The sequence below is a fragment of the Carettochelys insculpta genome, chromosome 6 (assembly GCF_033958435.1).
Source record: "Carettochelys insculpta isolate YL-2023 chromosome 6, ASM3395843v1, whole genome shotgun sequence".
NCBI classification, from domain to species: domain Eukaryota; kingdom Metazoa; phylum Chordata; order Testudines; family Carettochelyidae; genus Carettochelys; species Carettochelys insculpta.
The window spans coordinates 62,146,982-62,169,727 of NC_134142.1; positions in this window are offsets into that span (position 1 = coordinate 62,146,982).

Genomic DNA, 22,746 nt, shown 5'->3' on the forward strand with positions numbered 1-22,746 from the left:
AAATAGGGCTATGGCTTATGGGCTGGACAGCGTGAAACCTTTTTTCCTAGTACTCACACTACCCAGATACCCAAATGCTACACCTGTTTCTGTTGTTAGAAAAGCTTTTGCAAACAAATGGCTTTTGGACATAACCATCGACATGGTCCTCTTATGCAAGGTACTCTGCAGCTTTGCTATGAGGAGCCAAATTCAGAGGTGATGTGAAAGGTGGTATAAAAGTTACCTTCCCTTACACCACAGTTAGATTCCCACTAAATTTACTTCACCCCCTTTATAGATAGATACATAAGGGTCTTAGTTGGAGTCAAGATGAACTAGAAGATGTAACAAGATACTCATTAAAGAAGCATCCAGAGACAGCTGTTTTCCAGCTTCTCAGACCATTAGTCACATCAACTTAGCTGAGTGTAAAGAGGGACTAATTTATGCTCCATTAAACACCAAACAGGTACAGACACATCAAAAACAAGACAACACCTTCCACTCCTGCTGCTTTTGCCCAGTAGATGTGGGAATGGGACTGCGGAGTATGAAATAAAAGGAGACAGCAGCAGTTAGAGTGCCGCAGGTCGGGAAAGCGGTGTGCCATCTTACCTGAGACCATTTTGTTACAGACCACAAGGCATCTGCAACATCTGCCATGAAAAGGAGAGCCCCAGTTTAGGAAGCACAGGTAAGACTATGCCAATATGGAAGCATTTTATAAGAAGTACAGAGTTGTTGGAGGAGCAGGTTGCAGTAATGCTTGGACAGAGGTATCATGAAACTAAATGGGTGTACATCTCTGCTGCGCAGCCACAGCACCAGCAGGATCTGGATGGGGACTGAACCACGGTAGTGCCGGATAGAGTGCCAGCAGCAGTGAAAAGGGAAGGAGGAACAAAGCCCTTTGTAAGAAAGGTCTGCATCACCTGCACAGACGTGCATGAAAACTCACATGCATACACAGAGCCTCAAACGTACAGAGAAACAGACACATGGCCTGAGATGCACAGCCCATTCATTAACGATAGCCACCTGAGGTTACAAACACTGGAGTGCATGGAGAGGTTTCCAAGAGAAGGGCTTTTCATGGCAAAATGCTACTTTGAGAAACTCTTTTGCAAACACGTGTGAATCTCATTGCAGTTTTCCTTGACTAAAGCATTTGTTTTCAACAATGTCAGAGTCGGGCCCGCTGGGGGGAAAGGGGTTGTTGCTCCGGGCCCCTTTTAAATGCCACAGCAGTGCTGTGATGCCAGTCTGTGTGCAGCTCTGAGGGAGCGTGGGCAGGGAGCAGGGCTGACTGAGGGTGACTGCCCTTGGCTCTGCCCTTCTAGTGTTGGCCCCACCCCTTCTGGAGCACAGAGCAGGGCCCCCCCTGCTGCCTTGCCTTGGGGCCCACAGTGGTTGTCAGTGTTGCTGACTGGAAGCATCCAAACACGTTTATTAAAAGAGGAAACATCTCCTAGCAACTCCATGTCTGTTTTGCTTCCTCCACAAAAATCAAAGTGAAGGCCAAGGGTAAGTAGGAATAAAACTCAAGGCTGTTGTGCTGAAAACTGAGCACAAAAACTGGGGGTGTTCAGTACCTTTGGGAACTTCACATTCAACAATCGCCAGTTGGCTTTGGCAGCTGACATGTTTTTGGATATGTTTAAAAAATGTAGTGGTCTTGACTTCCCCCTCACATCCACTTTACTTCAGTGGAGCTGCTTCTAATTTACGCTTCTGAGAAAGAGAGAGAGAGAAAGGAGAATCAGGCAGGAGAGAGAAAGGGAATATCTCAGCCTGAAACACACTTTGCAGGGTAGCGTCTACCAAATCTTTTCCTAGTATAGGCCACATTTAAAAATCAGTGTTTTCTGGACAACCTAATGCTCTGGATACACTCCCCATTCCACTGCAAGGGCACCTTCAGTCCTGCAGACAATCAAATTACATCCTGGGAGCAGCCAAAGCACTGGCTCCCAGGGAAATGTAACATAAAGGTTTAGTGCACAAGTTCTCTTTAATGTCACATAAGCTACGTCTACATTTGAAGCCTACATCGAAGTAGCTTATTTCGATGTAGCGACATCGAAATAGGCTATTTCGATGAATAACGTCTACATGTCCTCCAGGGCTGGCAACGTCGACGTTCAACATCGACGTTGCGCAGCACCACATCGAAATAGGCACTGCGAGGGAATGTCTACACGCCAAAGTAGAACACATTGAAATAAGCGTGCCAGGCACAGCTGCAGACAGGATCACAGGGCAGACTAGCGCTTCCGGGGCAACAGCTAGCCGCTCCCTTAAAGGGCCCCTCCCAGACACACTCAGTCTGCAGAGCCATAGGTACACACACCTTGGGCGACACAGTCATGATGGACCCCCAGCAGCAGCAGCAGCAGCAGCAGCAGCAGCAGCAGCAGCAGCAGCCAGAGGTCCACCCAGCCACCCCTGCAGGAGCAGTGCTCGCCCTGCTCCATGCCATGCAGGAGGCAGCTGAGCACCTCCTTGCCACAGAGGAGGAGCTGCCCGCAGGGGAGGAGGACGCAACCCCCAACCCTGCAGCACCCCGACCCCCCCCCCCGCCGCCTCATACACCACCGGCTGTGGAGCTACCCCACCAGCACCGACTGGTGGGAGCGGCTGGTGCTTGGGGAGTGGGACGACGACCACTGGCTCAGGAACTTTCGCATGAGCCGGCAGACATTTCTGGAGCTATGCCAGTGGCTCACCCCCGCACTCAGGCACCAGGACACTGCCATGCGGCGTGCCCTCCCTATTGAGAAACGGGTCGGCAGCGCTGTCTGGAAGCTGGCCACTCCAGACAGCTACCAATCCGTGGGCCAGCAGTTTGGCGTAGGCAAGGCCACCATCGGGGCTGTCCTCATGGAGGTAAGAGGACCCACGGGGGGAGGCGGGGAGGCAGCCCTGGCAGGGGAGGGGGGCCCTGGCAGGGGCGGGGCAGGGGAGGGGAGGGCCACACACACCCTGCTCACCCCTCATTGGTTCTCTCCCATGTGCTTCTCCTGCAGGTCGTCTGCGCCATCAACGCCATGCTCCTCCACAGGCTCATGAGGCTTGGGGACCCAGATGCCACCATCGCGGCCTTTGCCACCCTGGGCTTCCCCAGTTGCTTCGGGGCTCTGGATGGGACTCACATCCCCATCCGCACCCCGGAGCACAGTGGAGGACATTACATCAACCGGAAGGGCTACCACTCAGTGGTCCTACAGGCCTTGGTGGACAGCCGGGGCCATTTCCAGGACATTTATGTGGGCTGGCCTGGCAGCACCCACGACACCCGGGTATTCCGGAACTCGGGCCTGTGCCACCGGCTGGAGGCGGGGCCCTACATCCCCCAGCGGGAGATCCCTGTGGGGGACACCACCATGCCCTTCTGCTTCATCGCAGATGCGGCATACCCCCTCTAGCCGTGGCTCATGCACCCCTACATGGGCCATCTGTTTGCCAGCCAGGAGCGCTTCAACCAGCGCCTGAACCACGTGTGCCAGGTGGTGGAGTGCACATTTGGCCGCCTCAAAGGGCGCTGGAGGTGTCTCCTCACCCGCTTGGATGCGGGCCCCACCAACATCTCCGAGATTGTGGGTGCGTGCAGCGCCCTACACAACCTGGTGGAGAGCAAGGGGGAGGCCTTCTTTCAGGGCTGGGCTGTGGAGGCTGGCAGGGCCGATGTGCAACCACCCGCTGCCCCCAGTCGCCAGGTGGACCCCGAAGGGACCCGGGTCCGGGAGGCCCTGCGGGCCCACTTTGATAAGGCTGCGGGGTGAACACTGGCAGGCCCCCCACTGTCCCCCCCATCCTCCACAACACTCCCTGCCCCTACGCCCACACCATGGAGCACCCAACAGCACACACCCCCCCGCACTTTTCTTGTACAAATAAAAGCAGACACTTGTTTGTGAAATCAAACATGTTTACTTGAACTCTTCTTAATAATAACTATAGAACTTCTAACTAACTTATATATTACATATATGTATATTAATATAAAAACAGGGATAACAAGGAAGGGGAGAACTATTTACATGGCGGGGGAAGGATCAGACAGTGAAAATGGGGGTCACAAATAAATAAATACAAACTATGTACAGGGCAAAAAACCAAAAAAGTGGGGGGAATATATACAAAGGGGGCATGTCCTGGGTCCCACGCCCCTACAGTCCAGCACTGGGGGTGGGCGGCCGGGATCCCCGCCTCGGCCGCAGCCCTGGCCGGGTCTGGGCAGACCGGAAGATATGGCCGGCGAGTGTCAGCTGGCCCCAGGTCCCCCTCAGCGGAATGGCTCTCAGTGGCGGGTGGCAGGGTGACGGCGGACAGCGCGGCGACTGGAGCAGCGGGTGGCGCAGCTGGTGGAGCAAGCAGGGCGGGAGCAGCGGCAGCTGGCGCGGCATGAGGGGCCAGGTAATCCGCTATGTGGTTGAATGTCTGCATGTAGGCCCCCATGCCTCTTGGCGCCAGGCCAGCGCCCGCTCCTGCAGGTGGAGGCGGCGTTTCTCCACCCGCAGCCGCTGCTCTGCGACCTCCACCTGCCAGCGGTGGAGGGCCAGCAGCTGGGGGTCCGTCGCCAGAGGCTGCTGCTGCTGGGTCTGCCGTCTGGCCTGCCGTGGGGCCAGTCATTGCTCCGCCAAGGGGCTGGCCTGGAGCGATGGCCCCAGAGGGGATTCCGGGACCACTGAAGCCTCACTGGCACTCTCCGGTCCTTCCAATGGTGCAGCTGCGGAACACAGGAGGGGGGGAAGAAGAGTGGAGACAGCCGTTAGTGTGGGCCCCGAGCCGTGGCCCTTGTCCCCCCACCCCTGTGCTGCAGGTTCCCCATCCCCGTCCCCAGGAGATGCTGCTGTGATGGGGTTCAAGGGTCCCCCTGCACTGCACCCCGTCCCCTGGCGGGAGTGACTCTCACTTCACTCAGCAGGTATGACAGGAGAGGTTTCTTAGGCAACAGATGCCCAGTTTCTCCCAGAAGTGACAGTACAGCAGTCAGAGACAGTCCTTCCAACCCGTCCTGGGGAGAAGACCCCGAGGGGTGCCCCTCTGGGGTGTAGCTTTCCCCCTCCTCAGGCAGGCAACCTTCTAGCTCTCCCTTCCCCTAGCCTCTACCTGCGGCCTCCGATTCAAACCCAGCTCGGCTCCTCCCTCCTCTTTGTTCAGGGCAGAGGTGTAACCTGCCAGTTGTAGCCCCAGGATCATCCTTAGCCACTGGGAGCTATTCAGCTTGTTGCCCATATCTAGCCCGAGTCTCGCATTTGCACTCCCCCCACTCCACCACATGCTGCTGCTGCTGCTGCTGCTGCTGCTGCTGGGTGTCCCACCCCCTCCCGCCGGGGGACCCTAGAGGTTCCGCTCCGCCCTGCCCCGGGGATGGGGCATGGCACTGTCGTGCTGCGGGGGGAGGGGCTGATGCACTCCTGTGAGGGACATGCCACTGCTGTCCTTGGGGCCATGGTCATCTGGGCATGTGGAGGGCCCTGGCCATATCTATTAGCCCCGCCCCTCAACCCCGGGGGTGTGCACCGGGGGGGTACATACCTGACGGTCCACTCCCACGGTCGGGGAATACCCGGGGGGTGGACGCCCGGCTGCTGCTCCGGGATGGCAGGAGGAGGATCTGGAGGCCAGTGTCGGTGGAGGAGGAGTCCCCCTCCTCCTCCTACTCCTCCTGCTCCGGTGCCCCGGGGGTGGGCTCCTGGGGGGCCCCCGGGGTGCAGGGCTTGCCTCCGGGGTGGACTCCACCTCCAGGGCCTGCTGGGGCTCCTCAGCCGAGGTGTCAAGCGTGGCCGGAGGGGAGGAGGTGTGCCGGGGGCCCAGGATGTCCCTGAGCTCCCTGTAAAAGGGGCAAGTGACGGGGGCAGCCCCAGATCGGCCGGCCGCATCCCGGGCCCGGGCGTAACCCTGCTGCAGCTCCTTCACTTTACTCCGGACATGGTCCGGAGCGTGGGCAGGGTGACCCCGGGTGGCCAGGCCCTTGGCCAGCCGAGCGAAAGCATCCGCGTTCCGCCTCTTGCTCCCCATTACCTGGAGCACCTCCTCCTCGCTCCAGAGCCCCAGCAGGTCCTGAAGCTCGGCCTCCGTCCAGGAGGGGCCCCGCTGCCGCTTCCCGGCCTGGCTTCTGCCCTGGGAACTCTGGCTCCCCTTCGGGGGGGTTCCCTGAGGGCGCTGGGGGGGCTGCTGGGTGGCCATCAGGTCGGTTGGGGGTGTGGGTGGCTGAAGAAGAGCGTGCAGGCAAGCCGCGTGTTATTGCTGCTGCCTGCACGCTCTCTCAGCTTCCTGCACAGAAAGGGAGGGGGTGGGGACCTTTAAGGGGCCGCTCCACGTGGCCACCATTGAGCTGAGGGGCTGGAGAGAGCATCTCTCAACCCCTCAGCTGATGGCTGCCATGGAGGACCCCGCAATTTCGAAGTTGCGGGACACGCAACGACTACACGTTCCCTACTTCGACGTTGAACGTTGAACGTCAAAGTAGGGCGCTATTCCCATCCCCTCATGGGGTTAGTGTCTTCGACGTCTCGCTGCCTAACATCGATGTTAACATCGAAATAGTGCCCAACACGTGTAGCCGTGATGGGCGCTATTTCGAAGTTAGTGCCGCTACTTCGAAGTAGTGTGCACGTGTAGACACGGCTATAGTGACTAGAGACGTGGAAGAGCCTATGGAGGAGTTACCTCTCTTGGTGCATCATAATCAAGTGCTTTGTTACCATCCCCTCTCTGCAGATCCAGTTTAAGTCAACGTCTACACTTACCGGAATGTCAACAGCTGCTATGCAATTTTAGGTACACCAAATGTGTAACTAAAATAGATTTTGCAGCCATCGACGTTAGTCCCTGTCTTCAGTGCAGCAAGTCAATGGGAGCGCTCGTCCCACCAACATTCCTTAATCCTCAAGGCTTGCAAAGAGTTCCGGGTTTAACATTGATCTTGGGACGCACCGTTTCACGCACGTGTGAAATGGCGCTCCAGGAGATTGAACCTAAGCATTCAATCTTCCACGGCTAGCATAGACCTTGCCTAAGAACCACTGCACTACACTACAGTAAGAGGCAAATTCCATGATTAAGCCAGTACAGCCATACCACAGGAAATTTGAGGTGCACATGATACCCCAGGGACACCCCCCTCCACATTCTTGAGGAAGACTGTGGAAAAAACAAAGAAAAGTCTGAAAATCCATCCCCATTTTTACACTGCACTGAGCCCTTATGAGACAGATAGGCTTTATTCAGTGCTGCGTAACAATCGTACGGACAGCAGGCAGGAATTGTAAAAGCCATTTTGCAGGTAGAAGAGAAGGTTTATTAGGCAACAGGGACAGAGCATAGAAGAGAAAACAAAAGCAGTCAGTCAATTCATCTTAGGGAGTGGGGGCCCAGAGGGGGTCCCTGAACTAGGGCCCTGGTCCACCTTCCTCTATCTCCAGCCAGATGAGACTCCCCAACTCAACTGACTAGCTCCAATTCACACCAACCAGGTCCCTCCTCCCTCCTTTTCCTGTTTCCAAGGGAAGAAAGGTGTCACCTGGTTGCCTAGGTTACAAACGGCATGGAGGCCCATTGCGTATGTGGGAGAAGTTATCACACTGAAACTCCCATAACCAGCTATGCACTGATATTGTGCCTAGGGAAACTGAGGCACACGCCTTGGGTTACTACAGGACAGTGGGAAATATGCAACCTAAGTAGGGCAAAATAATCCTCACTCACCCCCTTCCCCCCCACACTTCATCACAGCAATTCATAGATTTTTAAGGCCAGAAAGAACCTTCTGTGATCATCCGGTCTGACCTTTTGTATAACGCACGCCAGAGAACATCAGTTTCTGCCTTAACCCCACACCTTCTGTTTGAGCAACAGGATATCATTAGCAACATGTTCAGTCTTGACGTAAAGTCTGCAAGTGGCACTCGGTAATAGTACAGCCTATAATCAAATCATTTCTAGTAGCCAACAGAGTACGCAGCCTTTCTCAGAAGCAAATGCCACCGTGATGCATAACAAGCAGCTGTTATACAGCTCTTTAATTGTACATCTACCAGAGCACACACTATCGATGATAGGCCAGGCCAACGGCCTGGATCCCCCACTGGGGCTGCTTACCTTATGCCCTCCTAAAATCACTGCCCAGAGCACTTTGGAGTGGGAAATCTTATAGGATAACGTAATTTGTCTTTACAACCCATGCCCATTTCTCGCCAGCTACGCAGGCAGCATGCACTGCAGATGTGTGGGGCCATCCTAACTGGGCAGCAACACCACAGCGGCAGTGCCTGTGTTTCCATATAAATTCCTCATTTCCTCATCACCTGACTTCAAGGGGCAAGTGCACCATGTTGTCTGCTATGCAACACAGTGGCTACAAAGTAGCTGGAGCGAGCGCTGTTCATTATTGGCTCCTCCCCAAAGAAGTTTCAATGCTGTTGATAAAATTAATCTATAGCAAAGTTGGGGGGCAGTGAGGAGCCGTAACGGGGAAAGGGCATATGTGCTTGTATGAGACTTTCTAATGCCTAGTGCTAATTTGGGCTTGAGCTCTGCTGTCATGGCAGGGGAACATCCAACCTTGGCAGAAGGCAATGTCACCTTGAGTAATTGGAAGACATGAGGAAAATTTAAAAGAACCAATTATTTCCTGCTGCTGTCACAACAGTTGCTGTCATCTCAGAGCTGTTTACATGGCAAAGTGTTAAAGCTGTCCATGGAGGATGATTGTCATCAGTGGATTGGCTGGAAGAAAAGTTATCACTGATTGCTTGCTTTGAATCACTCACTATCGACAATGGACCCAGTGAAAGCACAGAGGGAAAAGGCCAAGTATCCAGTATCGCCCACCAACTCAGGGAAAACACAAGTATTCGGTGTTACTGTGTGTCCTCTCTCACTCATTATCACCTGTGAGCCTGGTGCAAGCGCAAGGAAAAGATGCCAAATAGAATTGTTTATGAAGCCCCTCCGATGAAGAATGGATGAGTCACTCAGTGGTTTGGGCATTAGCCTGCTAAACCCTGGATTGTGAGTTCAATTCTTGAGGGGGCCATTTAGCAACCTCGGGCAAATTGATTTAAAAAAAAAAAAAGGATGGTGCTTGGTCCTGCCAAGAGAACAGGGGACTGGACTCAATGGCCTTCCAAGGTCACTTCCTGTTCTATGAGATGTGTGTGTACCGCTGTCTAACGCTAGATACCAACACAAAAAGTGCTGTACAACAACAAGGAAGTTTAATTACATGAAACCAGGGGAGGCAGGTTCCCACTTTGGTCTGCAGCCCCAGTGAGAGTGTGAGCCACAGATTCCATTTGCCTACAAGTGTGTGACATTGCCTATGGACCCATTGACTGTCCAGTAAGCCCCTGTCAATATCCTGCTCTGAGCAGTGACATTGCTGAAAGCAAAAGGATGGCATAGCTGCCTACAAGTGTCCATGCTCACCCAAGGAATGGGAAAAAAGCAAGGTCTGACAGGGGCACTTCCATGCCTGTGATTTAGATTTTCAGCCTTCTTCGGATGGGCTGCACTTCAGTTGGGTGATATGTTCAGTAGCGGAGCAACCCAGAGGGTAAGAAGCAAATTTAGGAACGTGCCCATCTGTGGGTAGAACGAGGGTTTGCCTTTTCCTTCCCAGTCACCTGCAGTGGGGATAAGTTGCTTCTTCTTCATGTAAGAGTTGCTATGCAAAGACATGGTGTGGCTGGGAATGGGGCTGAGGAAAAAAGCAGCACAGGTGGGCCTCTGCATCAGCTGAAAGGGTTTTGTTCACAGGACAGCGCAAGCCTGGTTGCTAATGGCTGAGCCACCGGTGCCAAAATGTCACCAGATTCACAACTGTAATTGGTGTTCCAAGAGCCAAAGAGAGGCTAGGCCAGTCTCCCTTCTACCTGCCAATCCGGAACACTACCAGCCCCATTCCGGACAAGGTACAGAGTCAATATAGGTGCCTCAGATCAAGGCTGAAACTCACTCTGGCAGGTAGGGGCCATGGAGGGGCATAGTTCCATCAACTCCTCTCTTGCCTGCATTCACTCAGGCAGCGCTGTCCACTGTGAACTGAAGCAGATATGGAGGAGAGCTTTGCCCTACTTGTGACCCACTACAAAAGCCAGACCCGGAGACACGAGTGCTGTCAGGTCCTGTCTGCTCTTTGCCACTCGGTTTGTTCTTCTTCCTGAAGTAAATCTGCCTTGGATGGATGTGCACAAACCAGTCCCTAGAGACTGAGAAGCGCTGACTGAATGAATCCGTCACCTCCTCCCCATGCCATGCCCTCTGCATGTTCCTCTTCCCTCCCTCCCAGGTAAATGGGGCATTAACAACCCGCTTCATTTTTCACAGCTGTTTTCCTGTGAAGTGCTGCTGTGAATGGTCAAGACGCCCCTCTTCCTTCAGCCCTCACAGTTTGAAAGGCCAAATGTCAGGATCCTGTCCCTGTGGAATAAGATCAGCATTTCCCCCTTTCTCCCCACCATCACCTGAACTTGCTAGGAAGAGGTCAGCTCCTTCTTCCTTTCTCTTTCCAATGAAAAAAGCCACTATGCTCTAAGTTCAGACTGTAAGGATGAAGCCAGAGGAAAGGGCCAATGTTCATGAAGTCCAGGCTGTCCATGAAAGTATCTGGAAGCCCCATGCTCTGTTCTCCAGCGAGAAGAACCAGTACTCTCCCTGTACTGGGCTATGGGTTACCAAAAGCAAGGTACAAACATTTCACTGACAATTGAGCAGTTTCTTCACACGTGTCTGAAATAACAATTCTTTAAAGTGACAGGGCCAAATCCTGATGTCGTACTCAGTCAAACCCCTCCCCAGCCTAAAGTCAATGGTTAGAACTCAGTAAAAGCTGAGTAAATTTGGTACCAAAAATCCTTCTACTTGATGGACAAAATCTGGTGGGCATTTGCCCGAGGGAGAGGTTGGGGTGTGTGGAGGGAGTGAGTGCAGACCTGAGGATTTATCCTTATGGAAGAGTTGAATGCTCCATACAGTGTTCCCTCTAATTTTTCCTATCCATGGGCAGAATAAATTTTGTTACATGCATCCAGGCAGGTCTGTATATGCACCAGCAGTAGAAACACGTGCTGCCAGCTGTGGGTGGTTGTGGGTGCCAGGCAGCATCTGAATCTCTCCTGAGTGGCCGCCCAAGAGCTCCGCTTACAGGGAGCACTTCGCAGTACCCCTCCAGATTTATATTCTTCCCTTTATCCTTGGTGCACCTACTTCATACAACTGCCTTCTCCTCTATTGCACTTCATACACTTTTTCAATACCAAATAGGACAGTGATCATAAAACCCTTGTCCCTCGGACTTTTTTGCATTTCTATTCCTAATTTAACAATGCAATGCATGGCATGCTTTCTTCTCCTAAAACTACTTTGCTCCTTATCTCCAATCCCATTGTCCTCCAAGTAGGCAGCTAATTTTTCATACACCCTTCTCTCCCTAATTTTAACAAGACAGGACATAAGGCTACAGGCATCCGCTTTTGTGGAACACCTGCCCTGTTTTCATAGTGAAATTATTATGGCATATTTCCACCCTTCTAGGATAATTCCTTTTTGACCCCATATATAATTCCAAAAGAATCCCCAACCTGCTTTAAAAGCAGATATATGTGGTGTATTCTTATTAATATCAATAGCTTTCTAAACTTCCAGTATACCAAACCACTCATTCAGCGCAGTATTTCATGTTTACCCCACCTACACAATAGTTCATGATTCATTTCAGTGAATTATCTTTTAATCTGATGAAAAACTGTACTTCAATTTTCATTAAACTTTAATTTCAGAATGTCGTTGCAACAACATTTTCTTTCACAAGATCAGACCTACTAGCTATTTGTTCACTCTCAATAATCAAAGAAGCACAGAAACCTAGGCCGGAAGGAACCTGGGGAGGTCATCAAGTCCAGCCCCCTTCCCACAGCATGATCAACCTCTACTAGAACTCTGTCAAGCTGGGACTTAAAAACCTCTAGGGATGGAGGTTCCACCACCTCTCTAGGTAACACATTCCAGTGCTTCACCACCCTCCTGGTGAAATAGTATTTCCTAATATCAAACCTACACCTCCTGCTTTGTAACTTCAGACCATTGCTCCCTGTTCTGCTATCTGTCACAACAGGCTGAACCTCCAATTTGCTGAATGAGAGGAGGTCAGTACTTCCTAGCACATTAACAACACTTCCACTGCTTACTGGGCTCTTAGAAGACATTTAGGAGTAAATTACAGCTAAATAACAGCACAGAACTCTGAGAGGCAGGACTGGCCCCAAACTATATCGGACCATGGGAAACTTGGCCACACCCATGATAAGCAGTCATCTCGCTAACTAAAATTACATTGGATTATGAGTTTGCCAGATGAGAGTGTTCTGGATTAGAGAGATTCAGCCTGCACTGAGAACAGGCTCTCTCCATCCTCTTCAGAGCCTCCCTTCTGGAAATTGAAGGCTGCTATTAAATCCCCCCTCACTCTTCTCTTCTGCAAACTAACTAAGCCCAAATCTCTCAACCTTTCCTCGTAGGTCACGAGATCCAGCCCCTGAATCATTTTTGTTGCCCTCCACTGGACCCTCTCCAAAGCATCCATATCCTTTCTATACTGGGAGGGCCCAGAACTGGGTGCAGTACTCCAGATTTGGCCTCACCAGTGCCAAATGGAGGAGAATAATAATTTCTCTAGATCTGCTCGCAATACTCCTTCTAAATGCACCCCAATATGTCATTAGCCTTCTTGGCTACAAGGGCACACTTTTGACTCATATGCAGCCTCTCATCTACTGTAATCCCCAGGCCCTTTTCTGATGCACTGCTACTTACAGGCTGGGGACCAACTGGCTAACAATCCTTGGGATTCTTCGCCTCTGCACTTGTCCTTGTTGAACCTCACCAGATTTCTTTTGGCCCAATCCTCCAATGTGTCTAGCTTACTCTGGACCCTATCCCTATCCTCCAACATATTGACCTCTCCTGCTATCTTAGTGTCATCTGCAAATTTGCTGAGGGTGCAATCCATCTAGGTCATTAATAAACATGTTGAACAATATCGGCCCCAGAACCAATCCTTGAGACACTCCACTTGAAACTGACCATCAACCAAACATTGATCACTACTCATTGAGCCTGACCATCTAGCCAACTTACTATCTACCTTACAGTACATTTATCCAATCCATATTTCCTTAACTTGCGGGCAAGACTATTGTGAGAGAATGTATCAAAAGCTTTGCTAAAGTCAACGTATATCACATCCATTGAATTCCCCATGTCCACAGAGCCAGTTACCTCATCATAGAAGCTAATCAGTTTGGTCATGCATGACTTGCCCTTGGTGAATCCATGTTGACTATTCCTGATTACTTTCTCCTCTTCTAGGTGCTTCAAAGTGGATTCCTTAAAGATCCTCTCCATGATTTTTCCAGGGACTGAGGTAAGGCTGACCAGTCTATAGTTCCCTGGATCATGCTTCTTTCCTTTTCTTAACGATGGGTATTATATTTGCCTTTTTCCAAACATTCAGGACCACTCCTGATCTCCAAGTGCTTGCAAAGATAATGGTCAAAGGTTCTGCAATGATATTTGCCAATTCCCTCAGTACCCTTGGATGCATTAAATCCAGACTCAGAGATCTGTGTACATCTAGCTTTTCTAAATAGCTCTTAACCTGTTCTTTTCCCCACTGAAGGCTACCCACCTCCTTCCCAGAGTGCATTGCCTAGTGCAGTAATCTGGGAGCTCACCTTTGTCCAAGCTTTGTTCCTTTCTTTAGTTGCCATTTTGCACTCTTCATTTCTCCATAGAAATGAGTTTTTATTTTTGTGGCACTTCAGTATCTAAGGTATGACTACTGAAAACCCTTTATTATTTAGTCATTGAAATTTTCTATGTCGTCACTCCCACAGTGTGCTTTCACAAATTCAGTATATTTACTTGTAAAGAGCTCCCAGACAGCTTTCTTCAGAATCCACGTGGGCAATTTTCCGTTACCTTCAAACTTATCTTGATCTTGAAAAGTAATATATATAGCAAAATTGTCACTCCCTGTTCCTTCTTTCTTCTATATTTCCCAGTTGTATTTACTTGCAAAATCTGCTGTTATAATTCCCAGGCCTATCCAAGAAAAACTACCATCTCCACATAAATCTAACTGGGGGGGGGGGCATTGTTTAAAATCACTAGATTGATTAAAACAACGAGTTTTCCTAAATATATGCCACTGTTATCAGTTGTCTTAGTGCACTACAATTTATTATGACTATTAGCATTCTTCACTATTTCTTGTAATGTCAAACTTCCTAATTTCCTACATGGGTTAGAGATATTGTAAGATATTGTAAATCCTTAAAGAAAGATTTCTCTTCCTGATCTGCACTCATAATACCTTCTCTCAAGCTGGTGGAGAGGCAGAGAGGTACAACGCTGCATGGCAGTTCAAAGGGACCGGGAGATCCCATCGATGCTTGAAGGGCTAGCCTGGGGGCAGTTTCCCTACTTGATCCCACTGTTGGGTGTATGGCGGGAGCCCCTCACTTCCCTCTGGGATGTGTGTATGTATGTGGCTGGGCTCCCCCATTCTCTGTGGGGGTGTGTGTGCACATGCCTACTTTAAAAATGCCTCCTTTAGTAACTGATGGGTGCAGTGTCCTGGCGGCACACATCTCCTCAGTATTGGTACACAAGACAAAATGCACTCCACTTGTGGATGAAAAGTCTTAGAGAGAACAGTGCCTCACACCCCAGCCCCCACCACCTAAAACAAGCTCCATTCCTCACACGCACCCCCCCTCTCTGCCCTGGTTCCTCCACAGTCCCACCCAACACTTAAATTTCTGACAGGCACTGCTTCGTCACTTCAGTGAACCTCCTGAAGGTGAGGTTTATGCTTTTGAGTCCTTAGGGAAATGCTAGGATTGGAACCTCCTTCCAATCCTTTGTATTTATTCACAACCGGAGCGAAAGTAACACATTTCTTACGGGTACTGTACTATCACAACCTATGGGGCAGGGCACTGTGATAAAGCAAATGGGGGATAGGTTGTGATGGTACAGTACCTATAAGAAATTTTTTACTTTCAACCCCCACCCCCAGTTATGAATAAATACAAAGGATTGGAAGGAGGTTCCAATCTTAACATTTCCTTAAGGATTTGAAAGCATAAACCTCACCTTCAGGACATTCACTGAAGGTACTCAGTGGATCCTGGATGGAGGATGAACTCGAGGACCTCCTCTCCTTGTGGGGGAAGAGGAGGTCCTCCTACAGACCAGGCTGCGGCGACGGAATACCTGATGCGTTCGAGCAGCTGACCAGGGGCCTCACCGCCCGGGGGCACCCCAGCAGGAGTGTGGAGCATGTCCACTCCAAAGTAAAGGAGCTCTGCCAGGCCTACTGCCACGCGAGGGATGCCAGCAGCCGTTCGGGGGCACAGACATATGGTGCCCCCACTACGAGGAGCTCCACCATGTCCTGGGGCCAAAGGAGGTGCCACTCCACAGAACCTCCTCAACATCGCGCCTACCCCCAAGACTGAGGAGGAACCAAAGGCAGGCAGTGAGGAGGTGCCAGGACCCTCGGGGCCCACCATCCTCTGCCCGAGGGACCAGGGGACCTCCCCTCTGAGTCAGTCAGCCGGGAGCCCTCCAGCCGGGCTTCCACCAAGTGCACGGAAGTACCAACAGGTAGATACTGGGTGTTTGGGATACCCCAGGCCCCAGGGCAGGGGCCCTTGCCCCCACCACAGCTGGCAGAGGTCACATGCCCAGCCGATGCATGTTGGCTGCAGCCCTGCATAGCCCCACAGTGCACTCACCTGGGAAGGGTGCGTGGGAGGCACACTGAACCTGGCGCAGGCTGCACTGTGCAGGGACCCTCCTGCACCTGGTATCCCACGGACCCTCCACACCACCGGACAATGGTGAGGTGGGGTGGAGCAGGGACCCTGGCCCATGGGTCAAGACGCATGACTGATGGGCTGCCCCCATCTCCTTCTGCGTCCAGATACCTGCCATCCGGGAGTCTCCCCAGGCCCACCTGGGACCAGCCGTCAGCTGGTGAGGGACAGGAGGCCGGCACCCCACCCCATGCTGCGTTCCCGTGGAGTCACTACTAGGCTGGATGTTGCCGTCGGTGGGAGCGGGGAGGCAGCCACCCACACGGCCACTGTGGGGGACATGATGTTTGCTGCGGGACTAGCTGGCAACGGAGAGGGAGGTTTGGGTACGGGTGACAGACAGCCTGGAAGCCCTCTGCCAGGCTGTTGCCACCCGCCTCGCCCAACCTCCCCGCTCCTAAACAGCCTGCCATGCAGCCCATCCCACAGCTCAACCACAGGTACCAACTCTGGGGTCCTGATCCCACGTGTCCTGCCACCTGCTGCCTGCCTGCAGTGGCAGAGTGGCTGGTAACCAGCATCACCCAGGGCGAGTAGGCCCCCCCACCCACTGCCAACCCCAAGGTTGCTGCACCTATCCCACACCCCTACCTCCCTGTTGTCCCAGCCCCATCCCAGCCCCACAGGGGTCCTCGGACCTGGGGTGGTAGGGGCTCCCACGGAGAGTGAGCCGCCTGCACTCTGGCATCCTCCCCTAAGTTCAGTCCCCCACCCCGACACCCTCCCCCAAGTTCAGTCCCTCCCTCAGTGCTGCCCCAGGATCCCTGTTTGATATAGTTCCTCCCTTGTAAATCGTTCCAAACTCTTATTTACATATTTCTATCTCTCTAAATTTTATTTTTGCCTTAGTAAATGTTTGACCCCCACTACATATCCTGTGTCCTTCTTGTGAGGGAAGGGTATGTAGTGGGGGTGTGTGGTGGGGGAGGGTGGCGGGGGGAAAGTCACTGTGCGCCCCAGGCAAAGGCCTCCCTGACCTGCACCCCATCCCTTTGCGCCTGGTGGCATGGGACAGCAGCTGGCTGTTCACAACTGGCGGCAGTCTCCACAGCCCAGCCCTGGACAAAGAGCTCCCATTTTCTCTCCACAATGTTGTGGGGAGTGCAGCAAGCTGCTACCACTGCTGGCACAGGCTGGAAGCTGACCTCCAGCCTCGTGAGGAGGCATCTGAATTGTCCCTTCAACTGCCCAAAACTCTGCTGCATGGCATTCCTGGCATGGTTTAGGTGCACGTTGAAATAGTCCTGTGATGGGTTAGTGTGTCCAGTGTAGGCCTCATGAGCCTCAGGTGAGCCTCAGGTGCAGGGGGTATGAAGCACTGACCACAATGCAGAGGGGCATGGTAATGTCTCCAACCGGGAGATCCTACGGGGTGGGGAAGATAAATCCCCTCCTGCATTCTGCAGCTGAGCCACAAGTTCCTGAACACGCAGGCATCATGGGCCCTGCCGGACCATCCCATGCACATGTCCATGGCGTTGATGAGGGCCTGGAGGAGCATGGAGTGGTACTCCTTTCTGTTTATGAAGGCACCCATGCTATGGTCTGGGACACAGATGGCAATGTGAATGCCATCCAATGCCCCAAAACAGCTAGGGAATCCCAGGTCTGTGAAGCCAGCCAGGGTGTCATCCAGGTCCCCAGTGGTGACCAGCCAGTGGAGGAGAAGGGTGTTGATTGTCCAGATGACCTGTATGGGATGCAAGACACATGCATCCATGAACATGTCGCCCAGTAGTACCCAGCCACGTGCAGGTGATACCCAGCACCATGCAGGGGCCCTCCTCCATGTCCACAAGCATGGCCACCCCTTGCTGGGTGCCCCCCGCATTGGTGGGTGTGTGGCCCCAGCCTTGATTACCTCCATCAGGACTGCCCCAGTGGCCTTGCCCACCTGAACTGATATCTGATGAAGCGGTGGCTGTCCGGTGTGGCCAGCTTCCATAGGGCAATGGCTACTCTCTCATGCAGGGGGAGTACAGGCCGTATCCTGATGTCCTGGTGCTGGAGGGCTGGGGTGAGCCAGTGGCACAGCTCCTCAAAGTTCTGCCAGGTCATTCTGAAGTTTTGCAGCCAGCAGTCATCGTCCCGGTCCCCCAGCATGAGGCGGTCCCACCAGCCGGTGCTGGTAGGAAAACCCCAGCGTTACCAGATCCCCAGGGTGGGATGCAGCAACTGTCTCTGGCAAGAGGGCCTGCAGGAGGGGGCCTATGCATCTGGCCCTGCGCTCCTGCTGGAGGACAGCCACAAGCAGTGCTGCCAGCAGACTGTCCATGGCCTGGAGGAAATCCCCCATGGAGAGCTGCTGAGTATCTATAAGGGTCTTTGCAGTGGCTCTGCTCTGTGCGAAGGGTGTGCTATGCTGTGTACAGCCTGGCAGCCCTGAGCGTGTGCAGGGTGGGGGTGTAGGGAGGGGCCCTGTAAAGGATCAGCTGGCTACGGGCCCTGGAAGGGCTTGTCAGCCCTGCGACCTCTGTCCGCAGGGTTTCCTAGCCTCTTATTTCAAAATAGGGGCCATGGGTGTGTAGATGCTTCCTTTCGATGCGCTAGGCCACTACTTCGAAATAGCAGATCATGATTCCGATCCGCCTTGTATGTGTGGACGTGTAATTTTTGAAGGCTGTTATCTTGGAGTTGGGCTTCAAAATAAGGTCCTTCGAAATGATGGTGTAGAGTAGACACGGCCGAAAAGATATTCCAAAGTAACTTATTTCGAAATAATGCTACTACACACAAAACGCATTTTGAAATAGCACTTAGCTATCTCAAAGTATAGCATCTACACGCACAGAGCCTATTCCAAAATAGAGCCATTGGACACACTATGGCTTATTTCAAAACAGGCATTATTTCTCCTGAAATTAAGTTTACCTATTTCAAAATAAGCCAACTGCGATTTGAAAATTTTTTCAAAATAGCAGTTGTGTTGTGTAGACACTAGGACAGTTACTCTGAAATAACACCTGTTATTTTGAAATGACTTTGCAGCGTACCTATGAGATCAGGACACACTTCTACTGCCAGAGGCGTACAATACTATAGTATACTTTATATCTTACATCTCAGATCAGAACTCCTACATTGTTGGTAACAAATGCAACTCATGTCAAAGCTCAGTTTTGCTTAATTTTGGAATTCAGCCTTTTGAGTTCTCCCATCCCAAGTAATTAAGTAATAGTCATTCTACTCTAAGGAGAAGACGTAGCTATCAGAATAGTTTACTGTAAGTAGATAATGCTGATGTGCAGCAAAATAAGCATCTACAACCTCCTCACAGCATGCCCTTTCCTACCCCCTCTAGATGTTGTGATTTTCATTAGCTATTTCTCTCATCTTTGTCCCCTGCTAAGCCTGAAATTGAAGACCTTTATGAAATCAGTGCTGTTAAAAAAATTCCTTCCTGGGTCAGCCATGTGACAGACTGTCACTGCAGAAGGATGATCAGAATGCACTGTCAAACACACCATGAAGTCACATCCGATTAGTTTTTTGCCTTCGAGCTGTGGCTGCCATTTGCTTTCTCTTAAAGGGTGGAGGGAATTCAATTCTAAGAGTCACACTAGTAAATGAATGAAGGCTGACACTCAAAAGTGGGAGGTTAATTAATTTAAAAAGGAAAAAAAAAACGAGTGAGAGAGGCAAAGATGACAGGTACATTTAGAGACTGCTTTGAGACGTGATGTCAAAGGAGAACTTTTAGAATCACACAGTGAGGACTGCTCAGCTATGGACAACACTTATTCGGCTCAGTGTCTGCATATACTGCATCTCACCTCCGAAGTGATGGAGCCTGCAGTCCTATTTGGAACCACTGCACATCCCTTCTTTCGAAGTTCTCCCAGCCTTCCTCTCCTCCGTCCCCAGCTAAAAGCTCTCATTCTGCTTCAGACTAACCCATCCTCTTGCCAGTCCTCATGTGCACACCCGGCATGGCTTTTCCACACATTTTTGTTCTCATTCTGAGTTTTACTTATTTGAGCTCTTGCGTCTGACCATCCATATTTTATGAGAGGGGAGCTCACTGTTTTTCTTCTGTGGCCCAGCACGAGGGGTATTACAGCATTGAGGTGCATCCTCTGAGTGGCGGATGGAGTCCTCTGTGGAGTCATCTCGAGGGGTTGTGTGTTGGGCACTGTAAGTGTTGTGAGGACCATCGGGGAACCTCTCTGCTCTATATAGCTGGTAAGATCCTGGGTCCCATCTTTTACAACCAGCTTTCGCTACATGTGTTCAAAAATGGCATTATTGCTGAAAGCCAGAGAGGATTTCATGCCAGTTAAGGCACAGCTGATCTGCTAGTTACAGCCAGACAGATACAAGAGAAATGTAGAGAGCAACATCAGGACCTCTAAGTCATTTTCATCAACTTGCCCAAAGCGTTTGACATGGTCACAGAAATGGGCTCTGGAAAATACTCAGGCGAACTGGCCGTGCTGAAAAATTTATCAGAATTGTTCAGCCTTTTCATGATGGCATATTTGGTCGTATCATTGGCAATGGAGAGACATCAGCACCTTTTGAAATACCAAACGGTACAAAACAAGGATGTGTCCTTGCTCCTCTCCTGTTCAACATCTACTTTTCAATGATGCCGTTAGTTGTTTTTAAGGACTGCACGTTGGGCATTCCAAGTCGGTTCCAAAACAGATGGCAATATTTTCAGTCCTCGGAATTTCAGGCTAGCGCTAAAGTGGTTAACACAGCTCTCTGTGACTTTCTGCTTGCTGATGACTGTGCATTGTTGGCTCATTCAGTGAAGGATGCACAGGAGCTTTTTGATCACTTTGTTACTTCTGCTCACTGCCTTGGACTCTCAGTGAGCCTCGAGAAGCCAGAGGTTATGCCTCAGCCGGTTTGGAAAGAACCCAGCACTCCAGTGGTCACCGCTGCTGGTACAGTATTTAAGGTTTTTGATAAGCTGTGCTACCTCGGAAGTGTCCTGTCCTCTAGCAGAAGAGTGGATCATGAGGTATCTGCTCGATTAGCCAAAGCCAGCACTGACTTTGGAAAATTAACCAAACGCCTGTGGGATGACCATGGTAGTAAACCCCATACCACAGTAGCAGTTTATTAAGCGTTTGTCCTAAATATCCTGCTGTATGGCTTGGAGTCATGGACAATATATTGCCACCATGTTTTAAAACTCGATCAGTTCCATCATATGCACTGTCTGAGGAAGATTGTCCACATGAAGTGGTGGGACAAAACTCCTAACACGTAGGTTCTTAAGCTGTGTGGTGTCATGGGCATGGAAGCAATGCTTCTGAACAAACAGTTTCCTTGGATTGGTCCAGTTATGAGGATGGATGATACACAGATACCAAAGATGTTCTTCTGTGGCCAGCTTGCTCATGGAAAGCACTTTATTGGTAGTCAGTGTAAGCGCTATAAAGACATCTTAAAGGCCAACATGAAGTCAGGCAACATATTTCCCAATGACCTGGAAACTCTAGTTCAGGACAGATTGTCCTCCCCAGTATAAAAAGGATGGGGATGAGCTGGAGCACATTCAGAGGGGGGCAACAAAAATGATTAAGGGGCTGGAGCACATGACCTATGAGGAGAAGCTGAGGGATTTGGGCTTGTTTAGTTTACAGAAGAGAAGACTTAGGGGTGATTTAATAGCAGCCTTCAACTTCCTGAAGGGGAGCTCTAAAGAGGAGGGTGAGAAACTGTTCTCAGTGGTGTCAGATGGCAGAACAAGGAGCAATGGTCTGAAGTTGAAGAGGGAGAGGTGTAGGTTGGATATTAGGAAAAACTATTTCACCAGGCGGGTGGGGAAGCACTGGAATGCGTTGCCAAGAGAGGTGGTGGATTCTCCATCCCTTGAGGTTTTTAAGTCCTGGCTTGACGAGGTCCTGGCTGGGATGACTTAGTTGGGGTTGGTCCTGCTCAAAGGAGGGGGCTGGACTCGATGACCTCCTGAGGTCCCTTCCAGCCCTATGATTCTGTGATTCTGTCCGCGCGGCCAACCGCTGTACAGGCTCTTAATTGCTTTGAGAATCAGCACATCCAGGTGCTACAGGAAAAGCGTAGGATTGAAAAGAACGTACAAAGCCTGCACTTGGTGGGTTTTTACGTGACATCTGTAATCGGCTTTGCTGATCATGGATTGGTTTAGTCGCTCACCAATGGTGTCACAGAAGATGAGATCTGCGGATCAACAGCTCAGTCCAAGCAAAGCAAGCAAGGTGGTGGTTAGTAGCACTAGCTTGTCTTTTGTTAATGCACAGGCAGCTCACCTTTGAGCAAGTTCTTGTCTGTATGGGGGGAAGAGAGTGAGGCTTAGCTCCTGCCTCATGTGCCGATGAAAAATCAGCTCGCATGCCACTCTTGGCACTTGTGCTGCGGATTGCTGATCCTGGCACAGAGAGTCGTCCTCCATAAGGTATGTACCTTCTATTTCATCACACAAATGCCCACTCAGACACCTCAGGAATGACATGTGCAATAGTGACACCACCAATGATACACACAAATACACGTAATAGTTACCCCCTTTGAAGTTAAGGCCCCAGACCCTCAACCAAAACAACTTTCTGGAAGGGCTTTCCCCAACCCTACAAGTGTAATCAAAAGGGAAAACTGATGCACTCAAAGACCAGGAAAAGGTGGGAGCTGACCATGATGCCTGGTGGAGGCCTCTCAGTCTAGGTCTGTTGCAAAGGAAATGTGAAAAGTGAAAAGCTGAGCTGCCTGGAAAAAGTCAAAACTCAACATTTTAAACCAAAAAAGGACATTTTATGAATCAGTTCCCCCCACCCCACCCTTCCAAAATGGGTCCCTTTCTCAGCCAGCTCTTCTGCAAAGTTGGGCTATAGCAGAAATTGTCCCGAAAGCAATGCGGCAACTAACTGGTGCTGTAAATAGGTTT